General features: G+C 39.8%; 2 long non-coding RNA genes across 2 annotated transcripts in view; one reads left to right on the top strand and one right to left on the bottom strand.

Moving 5' to 3' along the window:
• Nucleotides 1–18,497, top strand: part of LOC120861439 — a 154,890-nt gene that overhangs the window by 108,799 nt on the left and 27,594 nt on the right. The gene's annotated exons all lie outside the window — the stretch shown is intronic.
• Nucleotides 9,749–15,566, bottom strand: LOC120861438. The gene is made up of 4 exons (XR_005720538.1): nucleotides 15,482–15,566; nucleotides 14,260–14,389; nucleotides 11,436–11,517; nucleotides 9,749–10,106 (listed from the first exon to the last, which is right to left on the bottom strand). It is a non-coding gene; the product is annotated as an uncharacterized LOC120861438 (long non-coding RNA).

Genomic DNA, 18,497 nt, shown 5'->3' with positions numbered 1-18,497 from the left:
ATGGAGAGAGTAAGCAAGGGGCACTTAGCAGGAGATAAGCTCTTATTGTTAGTAAAGGTATTATGGACTGAAAGTGTGTGGTCCATCCCCTCAAAAAAATGCACATTGAATCCCTAACCCCTGATGTGACTGTATTTGGAGACAGTACCTTTATGAACGTAACTAAAGTTAATTGAGGTCATAAGGGTAAGACCCTGATCCAATAGGGTTAGTGTCTCTATACGAAGAGACACCAGAGAGCTCATTTGTCTCTCTCTCTCCCTGCCAGGTGAGGATACAGCAAGAAGGTGACCATCAGCAAGCCAGCAAGAGCACTCTCACCAGAATCTGACCATGCTGGCACTCTGATCCAGCATCCAGAACTGTGAGAAAATAACTTCTGTTGTTTGAGCCATCATTCTATGGTATTTTGTTATGGTAGACTTGAAAGGATGAGGTGGAGGAAATGAGAGGGGGAAGATAGCATAAGGCCTTGCTGGCCATTGCAAGAACTTTGGCTTTTCTCAAAGTGAGATGGAAAATGATTGGAAAGTTTTGAGTTAAAGAAAGAAAAGCAAATATCGCATGTTAAGGCATATATGTGGAATCTAGAAAAATGATAAAATTTTATTTTCAAAGCAGAAATAGAGACACAGACAAAAAGAGCAAACATATGGACACCAGGTGGGGAGGGCTGGGATGAACAGGGAGATTTGGACTGACATATATACAGTATTGATACTACGTATAAAATAGGTAACTAATGAGAACCTCCTATATGGCACAGCAAACTCTACTCAGTGCTCTGTGGTGACCAAAATGGGAAGGAAATCCAAAAGAGAAGGGATATATGTAAACATATAGCAGCTTCCCTGGTGGTTCAGACAGTAAGAGTCTGCCTGCAATGTAGGAGACCCAGGTTCAATCCCTGGGTTGGGAAGATCCCCTGGAGAACAGAATGGCAACCTACTCCAGTACTCTTGCCTGGAGAATCCCATGGACAGAGAAGTCTGGTGGGCTACAGTCCATTAGGTCACAAAGAGTCAGACATGACTGGGTGACTTTCACTTTCATAGCTGTCACTTTCACTTTCATAGCTGATTTACTTTGCTGTACAGTAGAAACTAACACAACATTGCAAAGCAACTATACTTCAATAAAAATTAATTTAATAAAAGAAAAAAGAAGAATACCAATCTGATTTGTGCTTTTCAAACAGTTATGGCTGCTATTTTGAAATAGATGATGGAAGTGACAGAGGCAAGTATAGAAGCAGGTCTGTTTGGAGTTTGAGGCATCTCCAAGTGAAAGATGATGCTAAATCTAATCAGGCAGGTAGTAGTTGAGGTGGTGAGAAATGGTCAGATTCCATACATATGTTTTAAAGTTAGATTCTACAACATTTTCTGACCAAAAATTAATATGCAATGTGTGGATAAAGAGAAGTCAAGTAAAACTCCAAGATTTTTGGTCAGAACAGTTGGAAGGATGAAGTTGCCATCAACTATAATGGATAGAGTTTGCAAGTAGGTCAGTTCTTTGGGGGTGATCGAGTGTTCAGTTTTGGACATGTTAACTCTGAGGTGTCTATAACATGGAGATGTTCAGTGGGATTTTTGATATGCAAGTCATGTTCAGGAGAGATTCAAGGTTGGAGCTATAAGTTTGATAGTCACTGGCATATAGATGACATCTAAAGTCATAAGCCTGGATGAAATCATGGAGGTCTGTTCTTTTTCTCTTCCTCTACTTTCAATTTCCTCTTTACATCCTCTACTCATTCTGTTGCTTCTGCATTTTCTAGGGTCAGAGCAGGGGTAGAGGGATATAGTGGAATAGGCCAAAATTTTTTGTTTGTTTAGCTGGTACTATTTGCAGTACTATTTGGCTCACACTGACTGATTATACATTATTTTTTAGCATAATGTTTTTATATACATGTTAGCTTTTTATGGGTATGTTGGTTAGTTCTCCAAGTACACTTACACAAAATACCATGCATTTTTCCACTTCCTGACTGGGGTGGAGTGGGATTGGATGGGATGCAGGCCCCACCCAAATTCTTATAAACTCTTCCCTCCAACTTCGGCTTCCAAGGCACTGTTCCTCCAGCTTCTTCCTGCTTTTGTTATCTTGATCTAATAGGAGACACCTTTATAGTGTCCCTTAGAGATGACTTATGCCATTAGACATAACTCAAATAGGAAAACAGACTGAAAGGAAATACGCTATAATGATGCATACTCAATCACTTCAGTCTTGCCTGACTCTTTGTGACCCTATGGACTGTAGCCCTCCAGGCTTCTCTGTCCTTGGGATTCTCCAGGCAAGAATACTGGAATGGGTTGCCATGCCTTTCTCCAGAGGATCTTCCTGACCCAGGGATCAAATATGTGTCTCCTCCATTGCAGGTAGATTCTTACCCACTGAGTCACCTGGAAAATCAAAATGATGGCAGTAATTATATTAACATAGTGAGACCTGGGTAATAACTTCCTCATCTATTACCCAAGATACATTACAATGTGGTTAAATATCTTTTTCAGTTAAAACTATATGTATATAGCATTTTATATGTATGCATGCATATACAAAAATACAGTATTTTTGTCTTAAATGTATGTATATAGGTATAGTGTTACAGTTGTGTCTGACTCTTTGTGACTCCATGGACTGGAATCCACCAGGCTCCTCTGTCTGTGGAATTCTCCAGGCAAGAATACTGGAGTGGGTTGCCATTTCCTCCTCCAGGGAATCTTCCCAACCCAGGGATCAAAGCCAGGTCTTGCACATTGTGGGCATATTCTTTACTGTCTGAGCCACCAGGGAATACAGGTATATAAATACATATAAATATGTAAAAGTATATATTTATGAATATCTACATATATAGTTTTACTATATATGTAGACAAAATACTACATATATAGTTTTTACCAAATATATATACATACAGTAAGATACACACAGACTCTACTAAGGAAACATTTAATGAATTAACCATACCAAAATAATAGTTTCTACATAAGGAAAATTGAAATAAAATAAAAATACAAATGAAAAGTACAAAATAAATATTTTGATATTTATTTGCAGAAAAATGGTATTTTCTCAATGTATAAACATCTCTTTTAAAAATTTATAAGGCCTATAACCAACGGAATAAAAAGTCCCAGATAGTAAAATGTAAACAGCTTGGGGGGAAAGGGATAGAAAAAGATGCAAAGAACAAAATACCACTCAGAATTAGAGAAATACAGACTCAAACAATGAAATGGCAGTTTTCACCTATCAATCTGGTAAAGGTCAAAAAGTTTGATATGAGCATGATTACCAGATTGTTGTGACATAAGAATTTTCTCAGTTTAAGAGGGAGTTTACTACTGCAAATTCTTTGGAAGTGTTTTGACACTATTGATCAAAATATCCTTTGACTCAGAAATTCCTGTTCTATGAATTCATCCTACAGATAAACTTGCATAACCTGTATGCATACACAGTACATAAATGTTCACTATAATATGATTTTCTATATTAAAAACATTCTGGAAATACCTGGATGACCATCAGAATGGATTGGTAAACTAAAAATGGCACATATCTGCAATAAAACATACTGCCTCCACTCCCCATCCTGAGGAAATCAATAAATAGATGCCCTGAAATGAAACGCTTCCAGTTTTGTCCTCAAATACGATGATGCATGCAGAGAACATTTCTGAGGATATATACCCACCAAATTGCTAAAAATCAATACTTCTAAGGTTGGAAACCAGGCAATACAGAAAGATTAATATCTTCCCTTTAAAAAAGACTAATTCCTTACCTTGCTTGAGTTTTTACCATGTACATGTTTTCTTTCAGTAAATGTAGCACATGTCCCTATTTGTTGATGTAAATTTGACCCATGGATTGGAAATAGCAGCTTGAATAAAATGATACTGCAGTAGAAGTATGGTATAGGGTAGAGTTATCATGAGTTACCCAGTTACCCAGAGTTATCATGATTTGAATGACTCCAAGAGAACTGGGTCAGAACTGTGCCCATTTAGTGTGTTTTGAGACGAAAATTAAGGATGATAGATAGCTTTCATAAAGAATCTGGCTAATGGTCTTTCCTAATTATTGACCTGCCTTATAGATGAGGAATCTATCCCATTTGGTGAGATTTGCATGTTAAAACAATCTTTTTGCAGGGAATAAGAGTCCTGCGATGGCACCCCACTCCAGTACTCTTGCCTGGAGAATCCCATGGACGGAGGAACCTGGTGGGCTGCAGTCCATGGGGTCGCTAAGAGTCAGACACGACTGAGCGACTTCACTTTCACTTTTCACTTTCATGCATTGGAGAAGGAAATGGCAACCCACTCCAGTGTTCTTGCCTGGAGAATCCCAGGGACTGGGGAGCCTGGTGGGCTGCCGTCTATGGGGTCGCACAGAGTTGGACACGACTGAAGTGACTTAGCAGTAGCAAGAACAGGGACATACTGGTCAAAATATGAGATATCTAGGACTAAGTCAGTCACAGAAGGAAGAGAAAAGAGGGCTACATGAAGGCTAGAAAGGGTGTAGAAATGGTAGCACCTAGAGCCTGGCTGGATGTGAGGCAGAGAGAGAAGATCAGTAAATGATGACCCTCAGTCCAGGCTTGTGTGTGTGTATGCTCAGTCACTCAGTCATGTCCAACTCTTTGCAACCCCGTGTGCTGTAGCCCACCAGGATCCTCTGTCCATGGGATTCTCCAGGTAAGAATACTGGAGTGGATTGCCATTTCGTTCTCCAGGGGATCTTCCTGACCAAGGGATAGAACCTGAGCCTCTTACATCTCCTGCTTTGGCAGGTGGGTTCCTTACCCCCAGCGCCTCCTGGGAAGCCCCAGTCTTGGCTTAGGCAGCTGGATAAACTATGGTATAATAAAACAGAAAACAGGAAGACAGCAGATTTGGGGATGATAATAAATGCACCTTCTCCTTGAGCTCCCTCATCTATGGGATTAGGCATTAGTTAGTTAGTTCAGTCGCTCAGTCGTGTCCGACTCTTTGCGACCCCATGAATCGCAGCACGCCAGGCCTCCCTGTCCATCACCAAATCCCAGAGTTCACTCAGACTCACATCCATCGAGTCAGTGATGCCATCCAGTCATCTCATCCTCTGTCATCCCCTTCTCCTCCTGCCCCCAATCCCTCCCAGCATCAGAGTCTTTTCCAACGAGTCAACTCTTCGCATGAGGTGGCCAAAGTCCTGGAGTTTCAGCTTTAGCATCATTCCTTCCAAAGAAATCCCAGGGCTGATCTCCTTCAGAATGGACTGGTTGGATCTCCTTGCAGTCCAAGGGACTCTCAAGAGTCTTCTCCAACACCACAGTTCAAAAGCATCAATTCTTCGGCGCTCAGTCATGTGTAAATGTGTTTTTTCAGGGTGCAGGCTGTTGGTGAGAGATGGAGGATGATTTGTTTCAGCAGTGGGAATGACTGAGTCTCAAGTGGAGAGAAAAAGCTGTATGTGAATGACGAGTTCTGGAAGGAGATTTGGCTAAATTAAAATGATAGCATATTTTTGTTGGCGCTAAGATGAAAATGAAGAAAGACAGGCATCGGTCCAGGCCAAGATTATAGTATCTGATTAAAGGAGACTGGTAGAGTTGGCAAGGAGTAGAAGTCAGGATGTCTTGGATGGCCTGATGAGTGCCCATGTCATAGGGAAGAAATGCACCTCACCCAGAAATATACAGAGGGTCTCTTTCTGGAGATTTTATGTCTCAGCATCCCACAGAATCTGGGTGTAACCAGGGTGGAGCCAGTCCTGCTAGCTTAAACAGAAGCAATGGTGGTAACTGGGGATAAAAAATCAGGATTCCTGGCTGCATGCCTGGGCTCTGCCACTAGCTGATTTTGTCATCCTTGGCAAGTCATTTAAGTTTGTGCTGATTTAAAAGCTTCCTCTGTGAAATGAGGTAAAATGTGAAGCAATTGTCATTTTAACAACTTATATAGACAAAGAGCACCCAGCCTTGAAGAGTTTGAGGAGGGCTCCTGGAGGAAGTTATATACTAACCAAGATCATTCTTCAGATTTTAGTTCCTTTAAATGTTAGGTCAGGGGAAGGGTAAGGAGGCATGGCCCAAGCAGAGGGAAACAGTATGAATAGAAGTTTTAAGCCAAGAAATGAAATAGAATCTTCAGAAAGACTATGAGTAATTTGATACGACCTCTAGATTATAATAAAATGAGCAAAAGGCATTCATGTATTTCGTCCTTTTAATCACCCCCTAAAGTAGATACTAATGCTGAGAAACTGAAATTTAGAATAGTTTCTTGCCTAAAATCTCATAACCTCATAAATGGCAAAGCTAGTGAGTCTGCTGCAAATCCTGTTTGAACTACTTTGACCACTTCTCTGTGCATGCACAGTCAGTAAGTCGCGTCCGACTCTGAGATCCCATGGACTGTAGCCCACAAGGCTCCTACATCCATGGAATTTCCCAGGCAAGAATACTGGAGTGGGTTGCCCTTTCCTTCTCCAGTGGATCTTCCCCACCCAGGGATTAAACCCTCATCTCCTGCATAGGCTTGTTTCCCTGGTGGCTCAGAGGTTAAAGCGACTGCTTCCAATGCGGGAGACCTGGGTTCGATCCCCGGGTCAGGAAAATCCCCTGGAGAAGGAAATGGCAACCCACTCCAGTATTCTTGCCTGGAGAATCCCATGGATGGAGGAGCCTGGTAGGCTACAGTCCACGGGGTTGCAAAGAGTCGGACATGGCTGAGCGACTTCACCTCCTGCATGGGCAGGCAGGTTCTTTACCACTGAGCCACCAGGAAAGCCCGCCACTTCTCCACATTAACATATTAAGATGGGTGAGATTGGGGGAAGCAGTAATGAAGGCGTATTTTTCTCAGTCCAACAGGTTATAGTTTGAAAAACTCTTTGAATCTAAAGAAAAAAATCATAATGGAAAAGATGTGAAATGTGTGAGTCATGAGGTAGTGTTTGAACCACAGGCATAAGGAAGTGAAAAACTTCTATTAGAATTAGTCAAATAAATGAATCACTAACCTGTGTTCTTCTTACTAGTTCACTATATCCTATAGAAACCATCTCACCTTTAGGCATAATGAACACAAGGCAAATTTGGTGACCTTGATTCCTTACAACAAATGTAAAGAAAAAAGCCACAGTAAATTAATACTCTTCTACAACTAATTCATCCAGAGCAATTCCATTTAAGAAAACCATGTATTTTCAGCAACCCATCATAGATTTCAGCCTCCTAGAGTCCTCCTTCAAGATCCCTTGGGGCAGAGTGGGTCATGCTTATTTATAAGGTCTTTTCCGTGTGTTCTGGATCTTGCAGGTTTACTGCAATGTAGCTGGGTGTGATTTTTGCTCTTCTATCTTGCTTAGAACCTACTGGGCTCCTTGATTATGGTGGCTTAGTCTATCCTAGAAAATTTTCAGTTATTGTTCTTTCAAATATTACTTTTTATGCATTCTCCCTCTTCTCACAGTCTGCAGTTCCTTTCAGAAATAAGTTACATATTCTCATACTATGCTTAAAGTCTCTTAACTTCCTTTTTGTATTCTATATTTTTATCTCTCTGTTGCGTCCTAGATGAATAAAAAATAATTGTTCCTCTGGTTCAAGCTCACCTATTGTTTAAGCTGTCCAATGAGATTTTGCTTTATATAATCATATCTTTATTTCTTCAAGAATGTTTTTACAATTGCTGTTCCTTTCCCTATTATCTATTTGTATCTGTCTCCCCCCTCCACTCTTGAATCTGCTTAGTTTCCTAATATTATATTATTTTCTTACATTCCAAAGCCTTCTTTAATGTCTAATGATCTGAAACATGCTTATTCATTATGGTCTCTCATTGATTTTAACACTTTCGAGTTTAGGGATGTTCTGTACTGTGGGTCTTGACTCCTATTTAGTGTTGATGGTTCCTCCAGAGTTTTCTAAATTTGGACTTAGACTCACCAGCTGCATGAGACTCTATCTCTGAGAGTCCTTTGGGGTCCATGTTGAAGACATATCTTAGTAGGACAGTTTGACTTTCATTTCTGCCAGATATTGATCTGTGCCTCCCTCTATGCTACCTGGGAGTTTCCAGACCATACAAGGGCTATAATGAAATCCCAAACTTACCTGAGGGCAGACTATTGGTGCAGAATTTTAGGGGCCGAAAAAAAAATTTTTTTCCACCCATTGTCCATGTTGAGGCAGACATGCTTCCTTATCACAAACCTATGTTTTTTTAGTGGATTTATTTCCAGTGACGGTTTTGATTTTATACAAAGATCTTTGTCACAACTCTCTTCCTTATAAGGATCCAAAATCATGTCATCAGTCTTAGTGAGAGATTAAAATGTAAGCATTCAAATCTTGATAGAGCAACCAGCTTTAAGCCTCACTCAGAATAAGCCACAGTGTATACCTAGGAAATTTCCTTTCTTAGTTTCTGTTTCCTTTTTTGCGAGGAAGATCTTTGGGTTTTTCTCTGGCCAACTGAGCTATTCATTTGGAAGGAGTCTTTCAAATCTTCAGGGTTTCCAAGTAGTTTCTAGAATAATGATTGTTGGCTATTTTGTAAAAACAAACAAATAAAAAAACCACAGCAAAACAGAAAACCTTTACTCTTCCCTTCGTTTTGAGAAGAGTGTTCTCTAGGTTGTAGAGAGACTCTACTGAGTCGTGTGCCAGCTACTCTGGAAATGAACTGTGTCACCCTGGGGCAGCTCCTGGAAGCCTTGCCTTTATGATGTGTTCTCACAATCCTGTCTACAGGTGGCTGGACAATGATTTGTTGTTGTGTAGTCAGTTGTGTCTGACTCTTTTGCGACCCCATGGACTGTAGCCCTCCAGGCTCCTCTGTACATGGGATTTCCCAGGCAAGAATACTAGAGCGGATTGCCATTTCCTTCTCCAGGGGATCTTCCTGACCCCAGGATCAAACCTGTGTCTCCTGCATTGTAGGCAGATTCTTCTACCACTGAGGCACCAGGGAAGCCTGGACTATGAGTGGGTATACTCAAACTGTGCCGACTAGATTCCTTTCTCTTGAAATTTTGAATTTTATGTTCCAAACTACTGTTAGTCTTGCCCTCATGGTCCTGCGATAGTTCTTTTAACAAGCTCAGTCTCAGAGCTAGTTGTTAGTATACAGCTTAATAATATGATTATTATTTTTGCCAAGACCTGCAGCCGTAAACTGTTTGGAGACCTGGTGTGTAATTGTGCCTAAAACAATGTGAATAGGTACCGTGAAACTAACTTTATTCAATACTAATTGGGAAGTGATTTTATAATTTTAATAAGGGTAACACTGTGATTCTTCATGCTTACTTTCAAAGCAACTTTAATTTTATTATTTCCTCTCAACTATTTTGCAAGTGATAGAGATACTTTGCTTTGTTTTTGCCAGGTTTTCACATTTACAAGAGTATACAGAAGTTCAAACACTTGCTCAGAACATGGCACCCTGGCCCCTGGACTTTTGGCCTAGGGCATTTTCAAAATGTGTGAATCACCTCTCTAAAAAGCAAGTTCATAACTATCAGAATCTCGATACATCTGTCAGAGGAATGGAATCTGTAATGTAATGCAAATTTTGAAACATATGTCAGAGATCTTTCTGAGATACTGTGAAATCACTAAATGTTCATCAAAATGCAAAATAAAGATGGAGTTCTGAGCCCTCTGGCTTAATTTATCCATTAAAAAAAAAAAAAAAAAAGCAAGTTCCTCCTGAGGAAATGTTTTGTTTTGTTTTTTTCTGTCTGTGGCAGGGGACATCAAGGAGAAGGTGGGATCTGTTAAGAGGTGTTGAGCTCCATGGGGAAATCTCTCACATGCTGTATGAGTTCAGGATTATCCTTCCTACGTAATGGAAATTGTGTTCCCTCTCCTCCCATTACTCCTCCCACAAGTAGCCAATCACTGGCCTGAAATTAATGTTTAAATCCTCAGAATGAGTAGAGAAAGCAGTTCAACTTAGTCCTAAATTAGCATAAATCGGTGCTATTTTCAAATAAAACTCTGGATGATGTCCAAATTCGTGATGATACAAAGGGCTCTTGAGAGCCATAGAACGTGATGCTTTTTGTGTGGTCATCAGTTAAGGGCTCTACAATACAAGGAGAGTGACATGCAATTACACACATACACAGGATTGTCCATTTGTAGTCTCTTGTGAGGGAAAATAAAAAACCTCTAAAGATAAAAGTGTTAAGTTAAAAATTATTAATGGTCATAATGAAACACTTTACATGTATTATCTACTTCTCCAATTATAAAGTAAGAGCAAATGAAAGCATGTCAATCCTCAATCTTAAGTGAATTATCCAAAATGACATCACTTGTAGCTAGATGGTTCAGGAACATTATATCATATCTGTAGGATTAAAAAAACTCAAGTTCTTCCTACTGCATTACACCTCTCAACTGCCAAGGTGACCCTCAGGTGAATCACAACCTTCAAATTTCTCTATTTTATTTTCATTTTTAATTAAAAATCCACAAAATTTAATTTTTCCATTGTAAGTGGTTACCATTATAAGTTTTTCCATGATAAGTAGCCTTACCTACTGCTATGACTTAGACAAACCAAATCAAAACAAAACAAAACCAAAACCCCTCCAAAAGCTAGTTTGAGTTTTTCTTTTTTTCAGAAGTTAATCCAAATACACTCCCATTATCACTTGCCTGTATCTTCTCCATCCATCAGTTTATAAACTCGATTTGGAGTTTAGCTTTTAGAAAGGCTATGCCTCAAGTAATGTTTTTTCAAAGAGGGAGAAATTTTTTTCTTAAAATTTCTCATCAAATAGTTCTGTTGCTTCTGATTGATTTCTATAAGAGAGCTTCTAGCAATTTTAATCACTTTTGTATTCAGTGGAGATATTTATAAATAGGTCAACTTGGATATCATGTTAAATCTGTTTGAACCCATAGTTCTCAAACTTGAGTGGTTTAGTCGCTAAGTCATGTCCAGCTCTTTGCGACCTCATGGACTGTAGCCTGCCGGGCTCCTCTGTCCATGCGATTTTCCAGGCAAGAATACTGGAATGGGTTGCCATTTCCTTCTCCAGGGGATCTTCCTGACCCAGGGATTGAAACTGGGTGTCCTGTATTACAGTCAGATATTTTACCAACTGAGCTACCAGGGAAGCCCATTATCACCTGGAAAGCTCAAAATCACCTGGAGGGCTTGTTAGACACGCCTCTTGGGCTCATGCCCAGAACTTCTGAAATGAGACTGAGAACTGGCATTTCCATAAAATTGCCAGGTGATGATAATTCTGCTGGTCTTGGAACCATATTTTTGGGTTTTCTGATATAAACTTATTTTAGCCTTATTGTAATTTTATTCTGATATGTAGCAGAATCTGCATGCATTTCTAAATATATTTTTAATTAAAAGAAATTACAACATTAATGTGAGAATTAATTATACCTATACAATCTTTTTGATAATATTCATCACCCATTCAGCCTCAGGATCCAAACAAATTAATTTTTCATCTTTCAATGTGACTCTGGAAAGAAAAGAGTATTTTGGTTAAATCATAACTGTATATAATTTAATAACACTTGAAATTTATTCACTACAATTTCTGTAACATGAAATTCATATGCTTAAAATGAACACACAAATATTTTAAACTAATTGTGTTATTAGAATGTGACTTTTAATCATATCAGTGTACATAACAATTAAAAAAAACTCAACTAGAAGATAAATTTCCTAGAGTCTTTTGAGATATCAGCTGATAATCAGTGAATATTAACTAGACTTAAAATGCACAGGGTATAGTGTCAGACTCTGGAAATCTGCATATAGAAGGTATCTTCCAGGCTGCCAGTTATCAACCACTTACTATGTACTGTTTATCACTACACCTCTGCAAATTGGTTAGATTTTAAGACTTCATTAAAGCCTCATTTATTATCAGGAGAGAGGAGGATGGCATAAACTAGTTATTTAAATTTATTCTGTAGTTTTCAACTGCACTTAACAGAACAGCAAAGCTCCATCCCTTTGAGGTTCATTACATGAGGACCAGTTAAACCAGTCAGTCCTAAAGGAAATCAACCCTGAATATTCATTGGAGGGACTGATGCTAAAGCTGAGGCTTCAATACTTTGGCCACCTGATGCAAAGAGCCGAGTCATTGGCAAAGAACCAGATGGTAGGAAAAATTGAAAGCGAAAGGAGAAATGGGCAGCAGAGAATGAAGTGGTTAGATAGCATCACTGACTCGATGGACATGAATTTGAGCAAACTCTGGGAGACAGTGGAAGAAAACAGAGCATGGCCTGCTGTAACCCAGGGCATCACAAAGAGTCGGACACAACTTAGGGACTGAACAACGACAGCAACATGAGGATCAGATCATAATAAAAATTGTAATGATAATAACTTAATAATAAATTACCAATAAATTCAGTAAATTACCAATAAAAGGATAGCCACAAAACATCGCACACGATAGTGAAAACTTGAAAGTATTGTATTACCAAGGCAAGAGAAAGTGTTAGTCGTTCAGTCTTGTCCAGCTCTTTGAGACTCCATGGACTGTAGCCCCTCAGGCTCCTCAGTCCATGGAATTCTCCAGGCAAGAATCCTGGAGTGGTTTGCCATACCCTTCTCCAGGACAAGGGTGCCTGCCATCACCACAGCCATCTCAACAAAACTAGAAAGAGTCGTAAGATCTCCAAAGGGGAAACTAAACTGCCGTTATTCCCATATGACAATGTCAGACTTTATTTTGGGGGCTCCAAAATCACTGCAGATGGTGACTGCAGCCATGAAATTAAAAGATGCTGGCTCCCTGGAAGAAAAGCTATGACAAACCTAGACAGCATATTAAAGAGCAGAGACATTACTTTGCCGACAAAGATATGTATAGTCAAAGCTATGATTTTTCTAGTAGTCATGTATGGATGTGAGAGTTGAACTATAAAGAAGGCTGAACACTGAAGAACTGATGCTTTTGAACAGTGGTGTTGGTGAAGACTCTTGGAGAAGACAGTTGGACTGCAAGGAGATCAAACCAGTCAATTCGAAAGGAAATCAATCCTGAATATTCATTGGCAGGATGATGCTGAAGCTGAAACTCCAATACTTTGGCCACCTGATGCGAAGAGCCGACTCCTTAGAAAAGATCCTAATGCTGGGAAAGATTGAAGGTAGGAGGAGAAGTGGACGAGATGGTTGGATGTCATCACTGACAAAATGGACATGAGTTTGATCAAGCTCTGGGAGATGGTGAAGGACAGGGAAGCCTGGTGTGCTGCAGTCCATAGAGTTGCAAAGAGTCAGACAAAACTGAGTGCCTGAACAACAACAGCACGAGTAAAGTGCTGATGGTTGCCAAATCAGTGCAATATTTTATATCAAAATGCAAATAAAATAACTAAAATGTGAAATTTTATAAAGTTAACCTTTACAATAGGATCAAAAAGAAATAGCATTTCAGATTAGTGGGAAAATAATGATAATTTATTAAGTAGTGCTGGAACATGGCAACCCACTCCAGTGTTCTTGCCTGGAGAATCCCAGGGAAGGGGGAGCCTAGCGGGCTGCCATCTTTGGGGTCACACAGAGTCGGACAAGACTGAAGTGACTTAGCAGCAGCAGCAGCAGCAGCTGGAACAGCTGATGAACCATAAAAATAAAAATGGATAATTCCTTGACACCATATGCAAAAATTAATTCCAGGTGGATTAAAGTTTTAAATACAAAGGAAAAGACTGTAAAAAAATTTAGCAGACAATACAGAAAAATATTTGTATGAACTCTGTGAAGCAAAGTTTTTTTGAACTAAAACACTAAAAGTGCTAACCAGAAAAGGGAACGTTGCTAATCTAAAGCATATTAAAAATAAATTTATACTAATTGAAAGGACACCACAGAAAGAATAAAAACATGAACCAAAAATTGGAAAATGAGCTTTTCTATCCATAAATATGATGAGGGATTAATATCCAAAATGTGTAAAGAACACCTGTAAGGCAATAAAGAAAAGGTTATTAATAAAGTTATTAAGAGAATAGATCTGGAGAGTTCTCATCACAAAGAAAAAACTATTTTTAATTTATCTATGAGATGATGGAGGCTCACTAAACTTATTGTAGTAATGATTTCACGATATATATAATTCAAACCATTATGCAGTACACCTTAAACTTATAGTGATGTATGCTAATTATGTTTCAATAAAACTTGGGGAACAGTCACAAAAAAAGACTTCTCCCTCTACCTCTTCACTACTTACATGATTTCTTTTCTGTTGCAGTGAGCACCTTCAGGGATTATCTGGACTTTTGCAATGAATTTGGGAGAAATAAAGTCAGATTGTGTCTGAATACACTGGCATCGCAGCTCTTGGCTCTCAGAGGGATCAGCTGTATGAGAAAATAATAATGAAACACTAAGAACAAAGACAGCCGTGATGTTTATTCCTGACTTATGAAATCTGAGATCAATGCAGCAAGATACTCAACTCACCAAATACCATCAGAAATCTTTAGGGAGACAATCACATAAATATAATCATTTGCTATTGTTATGATCAATGAAACTATTGAATATCTACTATATTTGAGAAATGGGTAAATGTACCAGACCAATAATTTATTGCTTGAAGGCATATATGGTCAATAAGAAATGTTTAATGATAAAAATCAACTTCATTGCATTCTATAAAGTATTTTAAATACCAAAATTTCATGTGAATTCTATCAGTTGAAGGTGGCAATTTCCACCATTAAAATAAACGCCCTAAACCTTTTTGCAGTGGGCTGCTGCTGCTTCTTGTTCAGTCTTTAAAGCCTGACTGACTCTTTGTAACCCCATGGACTGTAGCTTGCCAGCCTCCTCTGTCTGTGGGGTTTTCCAAGCAAGAATATTGGCGTGGGTAGCCATTCCCTTCTTCAGGGGATCTTCCTGACCCAGGGACCGAACCTGTGTCTCCTGCACTGGCAGGTGGATTCTTTACCACTGAGCCACCAGGGAAGCCCATGCTGCTGCTATCATCTTTAATAAGAAAAGCACAGACCCTTACAGTGTACCCGTTTGCCAGTGCAGGAGACATGTGTTCGCTCCCTGGGTCGGGAAAGTCCCCTGGAGAAGGAAATGGCAACCCACTCCCCCATTCTTGCCTGGAGAATCCCATGGACAGAGGAGGCTGGTGGGCTACAGTTCGTAGTGTTGCAAAGAGTCAGACACAACTGAAGCGATGACTTAGCACGCACACGTGTGTGGGGGTATTCATAACGTCCTCAATATTAATTAATTCATTCAACAGACTTAAAAATTTAAACCAACAGGAACTTCTTTGATATTTCACAATCTAAGTGTATGTGCTGCTTAGATTTTAATTGATAGTGTCTACATTTGGCCCTAACACCAGATTCAGTCTTATTTGATCTGGAAACATTTGGGCTTCGAATTTTTCCAAAGCCAAAAAGGAAAAGATGAAAGCCGTAGCTCCTTACCAAAGAGGCCCAGGACAAGGATGGCCAACAGGGGGAAGATTTGTGAGCTCTCAGTAGCCATGTCTGTGCTTGATCTTGATCCTTGTTTGAATGGCCGTGTCAATAGTGCACCTTGTTTTATGTGCTCTCTGTAACCACGGAAGTTTTTTGTTGTTCTTGCACTCTCTTTCCATGAAGAATAGAAGGAACAGTTTATTCAAGTGGCATATTTGTCACTTGCAAGTCAATGAGGAAGCTGGGGTTGTTTTCCAAGCTTTGTTTTAACTGAGGGGTTTCCGGCATGAGGAGATGAATGTACTGAATAGAAACATGAACCCATTATTCCCTGGGAGGGAAACTGCGTGATTGTGAAGGGTTCAGTTTCAGTTATAATCAGTCTACAAAATGGAATAATAAAAGATATCTATGCATCTTTTCAAAGGTCATGTTTGTACAATGTAGGAAATGAAGATGCTTTTCCTCCTCAAGTATTTACTTTTGGCTTTTGTGCCTATTCACGTCAATCCATTCAAGGTTATAATAGATTCTCCCAAGCTCTAACTATACTCATAAAGTGAGCATGCGTGTGTGCTAAGTCGCCTCAGTCTTGTCCAACTCTCATCCCATGGACTACAGCCCACCAGGCTCCTCTGTCCATTGTATTCTTCAGGGAAGAATCCTGCGGTGGGTTGCCCTATCCTTCTCCAGGGGATCTTTTTGACCTAGGGGTAAATCCTGGGTCTCTTACGTCTCCTGCATTGGCAGGCGGATTCTTTACCACTCGCGCCACTGGAGAAGCCCTGTACTTAAAGTATGGGTAACTCTAAAGATATCGAGGGCTCCCCTTGTGGCTCAAGTGGTAAAGAATCTGCCTGCAGTGTGGGAGACCTGGGTTCGATCCCTGTGTTGGTAAGACCCCCTGGAGAAGGGAGCAGCTACCCACTGCAGTCCTCTAACCTGGAGAATTCCATGGAGCGAGGAGCCTGGCAGGCTACAGTCCATGGGGTCGTAAAGAGTCAGACATGATGGAGTGACTTGCACTTTCACAAAGTTACTGAATGAAGTTCAGATTACAGCAACTCTTATCCTGTCAAGAACAGCAAATTATGGTTTACTTATGGTTTAAAGGAAGCAGTTTCAAAAGGCTTGAAGCTGAATTAACTCAGTGGATTATGAACTTCAATTTTTTTTCTTAAGCAGTTTTATAAATGACCTTCATTATCCTATACAACTCATTTATTGATTTATGCATATATATGCATATATGTGTATATATGCATATATGTGTATATATACATATATATATATAAATAAGTGAGCTGTATAGGATAATGAAGGTCATTTATAAAACTGCTTAAGAAAAAAAATGAAGTGTATATATATATATATATATATATGCATTAACAAACCCAACACCAAAGCATTTGTTTCAGTTTCCTGGGGCTGCCATAAAAAATGTACCACATACTATGTTGCTTCAGTTCAGTTCAGTCCGACTCTTTGCTACCCCATGAATCACAGCACGCCAGGCCTCCTTGTCCATCACCAACTCCCGGAGTTCACTCAGATTCACGTCCATCGAGTCAGGGATGCCATCCAGCCATCTCATCCTCAGTCGTCCCCTTCTTCTCCTGCCCCCAATCCTTCCCAGCATCAGAGTCTCTTCCAATGAGTCAGTTCTTGACATGAGGTGGCCAAAGTACTGGAGTTTCAGCTTTAGCATCAGTCCTTCCAAAGAAATCCCAGGGCTGATCTCCTTTAGAATGGACTGGTTGGATCTCCTTGCAGTCCAAGGAACTCTCAAGAGTCTTCTCCAACACCACAGTTCAAAGCATCAATTCTTTGGTGCTCAGCCTTCTTCACAGTCCAACTCTCACATCCATACATGACTACTGGAAAAACCATAGCCTTGACTAGACAGAACTTAGTTGCAAAGTAATGTCTCTGCTTTTGAATATGCTATCTAGGTTGATCATAACTTTTCTTCCAAGGAGTAAGTGTCTTTTAATTTCATGGCTGCAGTCACCATCTGCAGTGATTTTGGAGCCCAAAAAAATAAAGTCTGACACTGTTTCCACTGTTTCCCCATCTATTTCCCATGAAGTGATGGACCGGATGCCATGATCTTCGTTTTCTGAATGTTGAGCTTTAAGCCAACTTTTTCACTCTCCTCTTTCACTTTCATCAAGAGGTGTTTGAGTTCCTCTTCACTTTCTGCCATAAGGGTGGTGTCATCTGCATATCTGAGGTGATTGAGATTTTTCCCGGCAATCTTGATTCCAGCTTGTGCTTCTTCCAGTCCAGTGTTTCTCATGATGTACTCTGCATATAAGTTAAATAAGCAGGGTGACAATATACAGCTTTGACGTACTCCTTTTCCTATTTGGAACCAGCCTGTTGTTCCATGTCCGGTTCTAACTGTTGCTTCCTGACCTGCATACAGCAACCACAACAACAACAACAACTATGTTGCTGAGAAAACATAAATCTTTATCTCACTGTTTTGGAGCCTAGAAGTCGAAAATCATGGTGTTGGTAAGGTTGGTTCTTTCCTAGATCCGGGAGGGAAAAAGCTGTTTCAAGTGTCTTTCCTTGGCTTAGGGATGGTCATCTTCCTCACATGCTGTTCTCCTTGTGTGCACATCCGACTCTAAGTTTTCCCTTTTTGTGAGGACACAAGTCACATTGGATAACCCACCCCAGTGACCTGACTTTAGTTTGATTATTTCTGTAAAAACCTTATCTCCAAGTGAGGCATTGGGGGTTAGAATCTTAATCTATGAATTTGGAAGGTGGGAGTAGGGGATACCATTCAACCTGTAGCAACACTTAAGTGAAGAATCGGTTTTACTGAGGGCTAATATAGCCTGAAGATAAACATAGTCTAATAAGAATGTTTGTTTTTCTGGCTAATTCTCATTGAACAACCTGAAGGACTTTTGTTGGACACTAAGTATTTAAAGAGTAAAAATTGAGTTTTTGCTCTTGAGAAGTTCATGGACTATAGAGGGAGGCAGACATGTAAACAGATTGAAGA

This window comes from Oryx dammah, unplaced genomic scaffold, assembly GCF_014754425.2.
Source record: "Oryx dammah isolate SB20612 unplaced genomic scaffold, SCBI_Odam_1.1 HiC_scaffold_3, whole genome shotgun sequence".
Taxonomy (NCBI): Eukaryota; Metazoa; Chordata; class Mammalia; order Artiodactyla; family Bovidae; genus Oryx; species Oryx dammah.
This window is presented reverse-complemented; position numbering and strand designations above follow the sequence as displayed.